General features: G+C 38.9%; 1 pseudogene; it reads right to left on the bottom strand.

The window, feature by feature from the left end:
• Positions 1 to 5681: 5681 nt before the first annotated feature.
• LOC112657533 (serine/threonine-protein kinase Nek6-like) lies at positions 5682 to 6730 on the bottom strand (annotated as a pseudogene).
• Positions 6731 to 11228: the final 4498 nt, after the last annotated feature.

Here is an 11228-nt window from a genome sequence, read left to right as displayed (position 1 = left end):
TAATTGTATCATCTCTCATAGAACAGAGATTCATTTTTATTAAAAGCTTTAAGTTTGTTTTTTGTTTTTTTTTAAGATTTTATTTATTTATTCATGAGAGACACAGAGAGAGAGAGAGAGGCAGAGACACAGGCAGAGGAAAAAGCAAGCTCCATGCAGGGAGCCTGATGTGGGACTTGATCCCAGGTCTCCAGGATCCCACCCTGGCCTGAAGGCGGGCACTAAACCTCTAAGCCACCCAGGGATTCCCCAAAGCTTTAAGTTTGTTATACAAATTTATCATTTTAAAGGAATGCAACCTTGCCTAAACATTAGAATTACACACATAAAGACACAGAAAAATGAAGAAAATGAAACACTTAGTGAAACATACACATAAAATTATGAATAAAAAATCAACTGCTTTCATAGAACTAATATAAATATGAATGTGTATATATATATATATATATATATATATATATATATATATACTGGCCAAGTATTTCTCTCTCTCTCTATATATATATATAATTACTTTATTAAAATGAAAAAGGTTGGATTCCGGAATACATTAAAATTTTCATTAGCGAAAGTAGAACTGTATTAATGATCTGGACTTATTTTTTTATTTTTATTGACTCCATCTACTCCTGGCTTCCTTGCTGTTGTGGAACATGCCATATCTCCTTCTACTGCTTCAAGGCCTCTGTACTTGCTGCTATTTCTTTTGCTTTCCCTGGGATCTTCTCATAATCAGCCAACTCAGATTTGTATTTTCTAGGTCGTTAGGTTCTATTCCCAGAGAGAGAGAGATTTTCTCAATTATTTATATATATATATATATATATATATATATATATATATATATATACACACACACACACACAAGCCAATACTATATATAGTATTGGAAGGTTAAGCATAAACTTAATAATTGTTATCTCCAAAAGAAAAGGAAACTGAGGTGTTGAGACACAATTATGGGGGGAGAATTTTTTACTTTATATCTTTCTATACTTTGGATATTTGAATCATGTGATTAAATTATCTATTTTTAAAAATGTTTTAACATAATAATGCATTGTGATGAGAATCAGAAGAAGGGCACAGAACCCAAAAGAAAGTCATTAAGAGTTTTTTTGTGTGTGTGTGACCACATATTCTTACAAGAGTTTTAGACTAAAAAAATGGGGTAAGCCAAGAAGGGTAGAAGTGATGTATCTTCTATCCTTAAGGTAGAAGGTAAGATGAAGACAGTTTTAAATCTGTCAACCAGCATTGTATGTGCACAGAAGTACAAGCCATATACAAGTATACAAGTATACAAGTATACAAGTATAACAACCATAGTGTGCAAGATAGAGTGTAGACAGAAGTGAGGCTAGAGATATAGGTTGTGTCAAGTATATGCATCATGTTAGCTATCTTACATCTTATCCTGGAAGCAATGAGAAGCCATTGGAGAATTCTAAGTGAAGCTTCAAAAATATCACTGTCTACCAGAAGTTAGCTCAGTTTTTATGTAATTGATAATACTTATATTAACTCATAATATAAAATCATAACATCAAATCGGTTAAAAGTCTACAATTAGTTTTGGCAAGAATGTGAAGAAATTCAAACTTCTATACTGTTGGTCATTGTGTAAATTTGTCCAGGCATTTCATATAGCAATTAATCAATATTTATTTGCATTGAAAATGGCATTACATATATCCCAGTAATTCTATGTCCAAGTTTATACCCAAGGCAAACACTCAGGTAAAAGCACAAGGAAGCAAGTACAGGAGATTGTTACAGAGGTGTTTGTAATAGCAAACCACGGACAGCATCCACGTCTCCATAAACAAAAAAGTAGATAAATACATTGTGATATATTCACAGAATATTATTCACAGTCAAAATAAAAGATCACCTTATGGTGAGCGCGCACGCACACACACACACACACACACACAAACCAATCAATAAAGTCAGTCCAGGTAAATGGAGTCCAAATATCCTGTATTCAATTGTTGCTGTAACTAATTACTACAAACTTAGTGGCTTAAAACAATAAAATGTATTATTTTGTAGTTCTGGAGTCAAAGTCTGAAAAGGATCTCAGTGGGCTAAAATCAAGGTGCCAAAATCAAGGTGCCAAAAGACGGAGGCTACCTACCGTCTGGAAGCTCTATGAGCATCTTTTATTTTTTGCCTTTTCCAGCTTCTAGAGTATCTGCTTTCCTTGGGTTGCAGCCCCTTCTTCCTTCTTCCAAGTCAGCAGTGACTGGCCAAGTATTTCTCTAGGTGCCTCCCTCCAACACTGGCTCTTCTGCCTCTCCCTTCCATCTTTTAAAGACCTCTGTGATTATACTGGGTCTACTTAGATAATCCAGGAAAATCTCCCTACTTAAGATCAGCTGATTACTAACCTTAATTCCAATTGTAATCTTAATTCTTTCTTCCATATCAACACATATTCACAGGTTCTGGAGAATAGAATGTGGACATCTTTGGGGGCCATATTTGTGTCTACCACATTCCTCGGACAATTGATGATTCATTACACTCTGATCCATCATCATGATCTAAGATCTGCTCAGTATAGGGGTGAGTAATTGTGCAATGCTTCCTCATTTAGATATGACACAAAGTGAACTTTGGAAATCAGAAAGCACAGATTCAACAGGAATCTCACCATCACTATCAGCTCTTTGAAATTCAAGGTTGACAACTTTTGAATTCAAGGTTTATAGCACTTAACTGGGCTCAGGAAAGATTCAAAATAACCTCTTCGGGAACCCACAATTGAATTGGAGACATGGTCAGCCAAAGTCAAAATAATATCCATAGACATGAGCAACTCACATTGATCAGTGCAGAGGACACCAACTAAAATAGCACAAAAGGCCTTTCCGTCTTGAGTTTTCATGCAGTTGAAGTCCAATTGCTAAAATCAAGTGGGAGAAGAAATCAATGCTTGCTCTTGATTTTCCAGACTTCTAGCACTCTGAGATGATTTGGAGAGTTGCTGTTCTATCAAACCAATCATGAATAAATGACTGGACACTCATTTCCATTTAGAATGTCTGTTTAAATGCTGATTTGACCTCTAAGTGTACTAGGGTTTGAGTAATGTATGTAAAACTGTCATTAAAATTGCATATGAAGCACAAGTTAAAACGAAGCTACTACATCTTTTTCTTCCCTGGAATCCTGAGAGGAAAAGAAAGCAATCATCAATAAGATGAGGCAGAGCAAGGAAATTGTAATGTTCATTATACAAATATCTGAGCCTCTCAATTTTGCTGAGAGAATTAGACCTCCTCCTGCTAAAGCGCTTTATGGTATTTTAAAAATACAGTGGAAAATAACCCTCTTAAAACAAGACCACTGAATGCCATTCTGTTTTTGCACCGGAAATTAAGGGTGTAGAGTGTATAATATAAATGTCTTCAGAGTTTCACAAGAAATGCTCAGTGAAAATCCTTTTAAATTTATTTGGTGGTTTACCTCCCACCCTGAGGGGTTGAAAATCTCAAGCACAGGAAGCAGTTACTGATTTACTGGTTGATCCGAAGCCTTTTGTTTCAATGACAGCTCATTTGACCCATTTCATTTCTCTAAATTGCTTTTTAATTTCCTGAGGACAGCAGCGTTGTTGTAGTGTGTTTAGGGTATCATGTGTTTCAAAACGCTGAACTCTCTCATTTTATTTCATAATTCATCTCCATTGCTGAGGCAGATTTCCTTAAGAGGAACAAGAGTATAGATTTGGAGGGTCAAAAGATCCAAGTGGAGTCCCTGCATTGCTGTTTGCCAGTCATGTGACCTTAGTTCTCTGAGCCTAGGCTTCCGGCATCTATTTAAATAAGGGACTGAACTGTATTTCCAAAGATCCTTTCTGTTCTAAAGTGTTATGTTTTTTAAAGGTATCATTCTGGGTGCTTAGCACTATTAAAAATATACACTGTCATTTTTTTTTTTTTTATACAACGAAAAGGTGATTTTGTTAATTTCTGGAACATTAGTTCATCCATGCATAACCATCTGGAACAAAATAGCATGTTTGTTCGTTAAATAGCAAATACTTAAGACAGTTCATTCTATAAGACATGTGGCTTGTGTTTTAATCTGCTTACTATATATACCTCTTTCTTCTTATTAGAATATTCATTTAGGGGCACCTGGGTGGCTCAGTGGTTGAGTAGACGTCTGCCTTTGGCTCAGGTCATGATCCTGGGGTCCTGGGATTGAGTCCTGCATCAGGCTCCCTTGAGGGAGCCTGCTTCTCCCTCTGCCTATGTCTCTCTCTTTTTTTTTTTTTTTTTTTTTTTGACCCCTCTTCCCCCATTTTATTTCCAATGTGGAGAACAAGAACAAAGCAGAGGTTGCATCTGAAGAAAATGTCTCAAACCAGACAGGGTTACAGTAGAATAGAGTTCACACAAGGAAACAGAGCAGTGACCCAGCCCAAGTCCTTTGTCCCCTGGGCCCCTGGTCAGTGGCTGGCTGCAGTCAGAGCCTGACTAGAACACTGAGTGGGCAAGCATGTCTCTATCTGAGGGCTGAACTATCACCAAGTAGATCGATGACACTTAGACCATTTGAGGATTAACTTGAGTTGAAAAGCAAACTATTTCCTTCAGAGCTTGAGCTTTCCTTAAGTTCACACTTATAAATTAGTCTTCACAGTTAATCCTATTTGGGAGTAAGAAATAAGTGAACATAGTTCTGGTTTCCCATGCATAATACAGTTGTACGTTAATTCTTGACTTGCATGGTCCATGGACTTCAGTTTTGTGAAGGGGTGAGTGGCTATGATTTTTGGATCATCTACAATGTTCTTGGTTACTTGCGTATTTTATTTCCAATTCTGCCAGCAACACTGAAGGTAGATACTATTAGTCCCATTTTACAGATGAGGAAACTAAGAAAGGCTGAGAGAGTTGTCCAGGGTCATAGTAGGCGGCTGCAGAACCAGAACTTACACAGAGAACAGCCTGAGGGCACGTTTTATATTTATATGTTTTGTATCCCATGCTTCCTTCCCACAGAGGAGAATGCTTAACACTGATTGTTAAATGAACTGCCAGCATTCCAGCAGGTGACGGAGTGCCTGACATGCTTGGGACAGAGCAGGTGTTCCGGGGAAGAGGGCTGAGCGGCTGCATGGAAAACACACATGGTTTTCAAAATACTATCTGCCTTCTGAAACTCTGTGCCAGATGCTGGGTTCTCCTCATCGTCATTCATCAAGTTATAAACATGGATACAAATATTAGGAAAATCTCCACTCTACTTTAAAAAATTATTTCCATTTTATCCTTTTACAACAGAGCAAGCACACGGCTTGATTTTTTTTTTAAAGATTCTAAGAGCTAAATTGAACTTGCTACTAACCATTTTGAAAGGCCTCCTATAAATCACACAGTCTCCTGCAATTCTCCTGTTCTTAGAAACCTTGACAGGTCACTGAAGGAATTATCCTAAAGATTCACATTACAATCCAGATACAAGGGGGTGTGTCAGTGGCTCACTGAACTACCCACCCTTGGTAACAACCCAGCCGAGATTGTCCACAGACAGTTTAAAGAAAGGACTTTCGAATGTGACCACCAGTTAACATGTGACTGGTGCCCTTCCTCCCAGCTGCTCTGCTTTCAGCATCTGTGTCAAAGCCCGGCCCCCTCCAGGAACCTGCTGAACCCTCTGGTCTTAGTTGGTCTAGGCTACCAGGCGGCCACTTTGGAAAGAAGACTCCAGTAAGGCGGAGTGGTGCGGCTCTGATAAGGTCTGCTGCGCCCACGCTCAGGTGCTTGAAGTCCACACGTGCATCTGTTTGGCAACCTGCTGCACATATCCGATGTCCAGTCTCTGGTTGGGGTCGGGGTAGATGCACATACTGACCAGTTCTCGTAACTTCTCAGAGTAAAGTTCTCCAGGGAGAGCTGGGTAGTCACATTGCTCGATCTTCTGGCAGAGGGAGAAGAGGTTCATTTTATCTCCATAGAAGGGGCTCTGGAGACCTGCCATCTCATACAGCAAACAGCCCAGAAACCAGATGTCAGACTTGAAGTTGTAGCCGTTCTCATGAATCCTTTCTGGTGACATGTAGTAAGGTGTCCCCGCTAGGGAGTGGGCTGCGGTGGTCTCAGAACTAAAGAAGCGACCCAGGCCAAGGTCACCAAGCTTCACGACCCCTGTGTCTGTGATGAGCATGTTGGCAGGCTTGATGTCTCGGTGCATCACCCAGCAAGAGTGCATGTGTTCCACAGCTGTGCAAAGTGCTTCCACACCATCCTCTCCGGGATGAGCCGCTTCTGCTTCCTAAACTACTTGATCATCTGTGAGAGGTCACCCGCATCAGCCAGCTCCAGTACAATGTTCAATTCGTTGTCCTCAATAAACCAGTCCAAAAACTTGATGATGTTGGGATGGTTCAGTTGCTTCAGGAGGCCGATCTCCTTGACGCAGTCTTCCCTGGCTTTGGCATCCATCATCTCAAATATGCACCTTCTTTAGAGCCATGGTCTTCCTATCCAGCAGGCAGGTGGCCTTGTACACCTCGCTGAACTGTCCTCGGCCTATCTTCTTCTCTATCTGGAAGTTGGCCAATGAGCCACGAAAAGACAAGGTGTTTGGGTGTCTCTGGGTCAGGGGTGTGTGCCGGCCCTGGGGTGTGGCAGAGGTTGTTCGGGCTCCCTCCATGGGGCATGTGGCTGGGCTGGCCAGCCATCCTGCATGCCAGCCTCACAAGGGCACTGGCGGCTGGCCAGAGCGGAGGGTCCCACACATCGCTGCCACCTGCTCTGCCTATGTCTCTGCTTCTCTCTCTCTCTCCATGGCTCTCATGAATAAATAAATAAATAAATCTTTAAAAAAAAAAAAAGAATATTCATGTAGACTCTGGGATGAAGCTCAACCAGGTGCTAGTTATAAAATGCAAAAGCTGAAACCACTGATTTTTTTTTTCCAGCTCCAAAACCTTTTTTCAGAGTGTCACACTTCATAAAATTTGCTCCCCTTCTTGGTTATCTTTTCAAACCTTATCCATCCTTAAAGGCCTAGAAGGAGTCTATCTGATCGATAAGGCTCTGCATGAATAGTCCAAAGTTTGTATTTCCTGAGTCACCGTAGAATTTGATCATAGCAATGCTAATCAGAACAACAAATATTTATCGACTCGTATGTTTGTGTACCAATTAAAAGGTATAGAGGAAACATAGAAAGGTAAAACATAGGCACCGTTTTCAAAGAAACTATAATTAACATAAAAATAAGCACATACGACTTAAGGGAATATGTTAGATGCAAAGATTACTTAATCATTTTAAGGTTACTTATTGTTAATTATTAAATGAATGATTAAATCATCCAGAATTTTTTAATATTTTTTTTACCCTTGAACTATTTTACTTTCACAAATAAAATAACTTACCAAATTCAGATCCAATAAAGTTAGAAATGATATGGTTGACATGAGGATAGGAAACCTAGGTCTTCTCTGTAGGTAGATCCCAAAACACATCCTTATAAATTTAATACTCTAAAGAAAATGATTTTGAAACTACAAGGCAACAGGGTTTGACACTGAATGCATAAAAGAAACATAAGCTGGATATTAAGTCTTCCTAGAAGCAGTGAAACTGAATTCAGATTTAAAAATGATGCGTGGATGTTGCGTAGATTAAGATAACCCGATAGAAGCCTCACAGGTTAATGGAAAGAGCATGAGGAAGGCATTGAGGGGCCATTGCAGGGAGATTTGGAAACAGAAACAATTATAATGAGAGAAATACTTTGTGAAATGTATTATCTTTCTTTTTCTATTTTAATGCATGAGGCTTTGTCTTTAGTCATTTGGGATTACTTCTCTGTTTTGAGTGGTTGAGTGAGGATGGAGGGACACAGAAGTGGAAAATTAAAACTTCTAGGGCAGAAACACAGGAAGAGTATTTCAGGGCTTTAATATCAAAAGATTAATTTTGAAATGAAGTAATAGTCTTGAAAGCTAAACTTCGAGAAGATAAAATAATTAAGTAGCCTTAATAATCATTAACATATAAAATGCATACTTCTAGAGTTTGGGGGCCTGGTGTATGTATGTGTGTGTATGTGTATCTCCCTTTCTTAGGCTGTGGCTTTTCTCCATGCTATGTGGTTGGGGGGTGGAAAATGGTTTGCCTGCTAGGTAGAAAAAGAACATTAAATGTCCAGATGAGTTTTGGTAGACCAAAATTGATCAGAGGTGATAATTATTCCTCTGAGTATAACATGGGACAAGCTCAGGGCACAGAATGAGCATGATGGGACAAAAGCTGCCAAGTAAATAACTTGACAACGGAGCTCCGGCATCCCTGGCATCTGAGTACAGTGTTCAGAAACCCAGAAGATCCTGGACACTGTGATAGTACATGGAGGGTTCTGTAGAGGTTGTCACTGTGTAGGGACTCTCAGATTGATGGCTATGACTAGGACACAGACTCAAGAGCTGTGTGCCAGCAAAACATTTGCAAAAGACCTGACAGGACCAGCTTAATTTAAGAGGGATCAGTTTAGAGAGAAGACCAAACTAGCCACCAGACAGCAAAGAAAGCAAGACCAGGAGATAGTGTACCAATATCAATAATCTGCAGATTCATACCTCCGTCACCAGGAGAAGCCTGCAGTAAACACTTTAAACTCAATGCCACCAAAAGGAAGGGGAAAGAGAGAACAGGCACTTGTGTGAGGTATTTGAGCCATCAAAAAAAGTACTTGGAATTTTGGGACTGGTAGGATTAAGCTTAGGCTCCCCTAGTAGGTTTTTGTGTGATCCCATATCCAGGTACACTCAGAGGTGGTCTAGGGGCTGGGGAAAGGGATGGAGTAAATGCAATGAAGAAAAGACAAATTAGAAAATAATGAAGTTATATTTAGAATTAGTTTTGGTAAAATCAAGTCTGTTTGAAAATAATTGAGAATTCACATATGTAAATAAGGACAATGAAGACCAGAAAGCCGGGCCACGATGAGGAAAATCCCAAATGTAAGTGTTAAACATTTCAAATGATGTCCTTCTGTATTCTTCTGGTTTCCAAATCCTCTCTCCTCCCTGTCACATTCAGCCTCTTGGAAGGTAATTTTTCTGCTACTCCAGTGATCTTTCTTCCAGGAATCTACTCATCTATTTTGTCCTTTCATTCATCAGATAAATGGGCAATCAAATGAAACATAAAAAACAAAACAAAACAAAACAAAAAAAAAGAAAAGTAAGAGGAGCAAGGTACAAGGAGCTGTGAAGGGTCTGAGCTAATCAGCTAGCCTGGCACTGTTTCTTGGTTAGTGGGTTAAGACATGAGAGCTCTGGGCCAAAAACAAGGACTTTATTACTCACAGTAATAGCAGTAGCTACAGGATCAGCATTTTTACTGCCTCCCCAGGCCCAAATCCCAATAGGACAGCACAAAGAGGGCTATGTAGCATTTACTCTCCTAGTGGGTCGCATTACCAATTGCATTACATAACCCTAAATTTACGGAACTCCAGTCTTTTATACCAGAGAGTAAGATGCCTGCCTTTTGCCTCCAAAGGAAGTTATTATCTTTATTGCATTATTTAGTAAACAAACCTTCTGTTGGCTCGGAAGAGCAACCCTATTTCTACTTTCCAATGCTGCTCATTCCACAAACATTCTTGGAAAGATAGTTTGGAATAAAGATAGTCTGCTCACAAGATGTGCAGAAAAATGAGAGACCTATGGAGAACTGTCTCCCAACACAAGGCTGTGAGGCTCTCACCCTAATTATTTACCTAATCATATATGATTAAGATTATCATTTACCTCAAAATTAGGGTTATTAAAAACATTTAAGAAAAAAAGTATTGTGGTTTTCTTTTTTTTTTTTTTCTTTTTTTTTATTTTTTAGACAGAAAGAGCAATACTTGTCTTTGGACTGCTACATCAAGTTTGGACCGTTATATCATGATACCATAGACTGAGTGGCTTAACAAAAAAGATTTAATTCTCAGTTCTGGACACTGGGAAGTCCAAGATCAAGGTACCAGAAGATTCAGTGTCTGGTAAAGGCCCCCTTCCTGATTTTCAGATGAGGTTGCTATAGTCTAGCATGGCAGAGAGAGAGGAAGTAAGCTCCTTTGTTCTGTCTCTTTCTCTCTCTCCTTCTTATATCTCTTCTTATAGGAGAGGGCACTAATGCCATCATGAGGGCTCTACCTTCTTGACCTAATTACTTCCCAAAGGCCCCATCTCTTAATACTATCCTGTTGGGGGTTAGGGTTTCAACATAGGAATTTTAGAGGGACACAAACATATTGTTCATAATAACACTGAGGTTTGAAAATTGGTTGAAAGGGAGATTGAAGAGAAAGTGACATTTCATTAGTCCAGATGAGAGATATAGTTAAATGTCATTTATTATATGACTTGTGTTTTTTTTTTTTTTTTTGACTTGTGTTTTTCTTAATTCTCTCACTAGAAGTTTGTTCTCTTTGGAATCCAGACTATATGTTATATGAGCTAGCCATTTCCCACATCACTATCATAGGAACAAGCACAAAGTAGGCACACAATACCCTTGCTGATAGAAGGATTTATTCATTTGAATCTGGGGGTTGCTAAGAGCACTGGATATAGCTTTTAATGACTAGCCAAAGTAGCACAGCATAGAAGACCTGAATTTGCTGACACGTTTTCATTACACATCTTATTCCTCAAGAAAGTAATCATCTCCTTAATGCTACTTCCTTTTGGGAAATTTCCTTCATAAGCAAGTTGCAATATACTTATAAAGAGTATTATCTAAGCTGTTTGGGCACATACCTTTAAAAAGTCAGCTTAAAAGAGAGTCAAGTTTCAAGTTTGTGGCAATGCTCTCTTTTTCACCAAGGACTATACTGGTGAAAAGAAGCTGTACTTCTTTATGACTCGTGTTTTTATATCAATGGTAGCTACTGTGTAGCTGCTTTCTAATTGCACAAGACCAATGCTATAAATTGAATTTCTAATATTGACGCTTCCCATCTAAATGGTGCAGTCAAATTTTCTTTTAATTAGTTAGCAAAATAATGTTTGTTAGAGTAAAATGCCTAAAGCAAAACCTGATTCCAGGTACCAATCAAAGGGGAAAACAAAACACTCAATGCTCACTGTGTGAACAATCTTTTAAGGTCAATGCAACAGATAAAACTGCAGTGCTTTTTGTGGTTGCTTTACTTACTTGTCAGCCCTTTTATTTAGAAGAAAGTGACAGCATCTCTTC

The sequence above is a fragment of the Canis lupus genome, chromosome 8, assembly GCF_003254725.2.
Source record: "Canis lupus dingo isolate Sandy chromosome 8, ASM325472v2, whole genome shotgun sequence".
NCBI classification, from domain to species: domain Eukaryota; kingdom Metazoa; phylum Chordata; class Mammalia; order Carnivora; family Canidae; genus Canis; species Canis lupus.
Note: the sequence above shows the minus strand (reverse complement) of the source record. Positions and strands in the feature narration are given on the sequence as shown.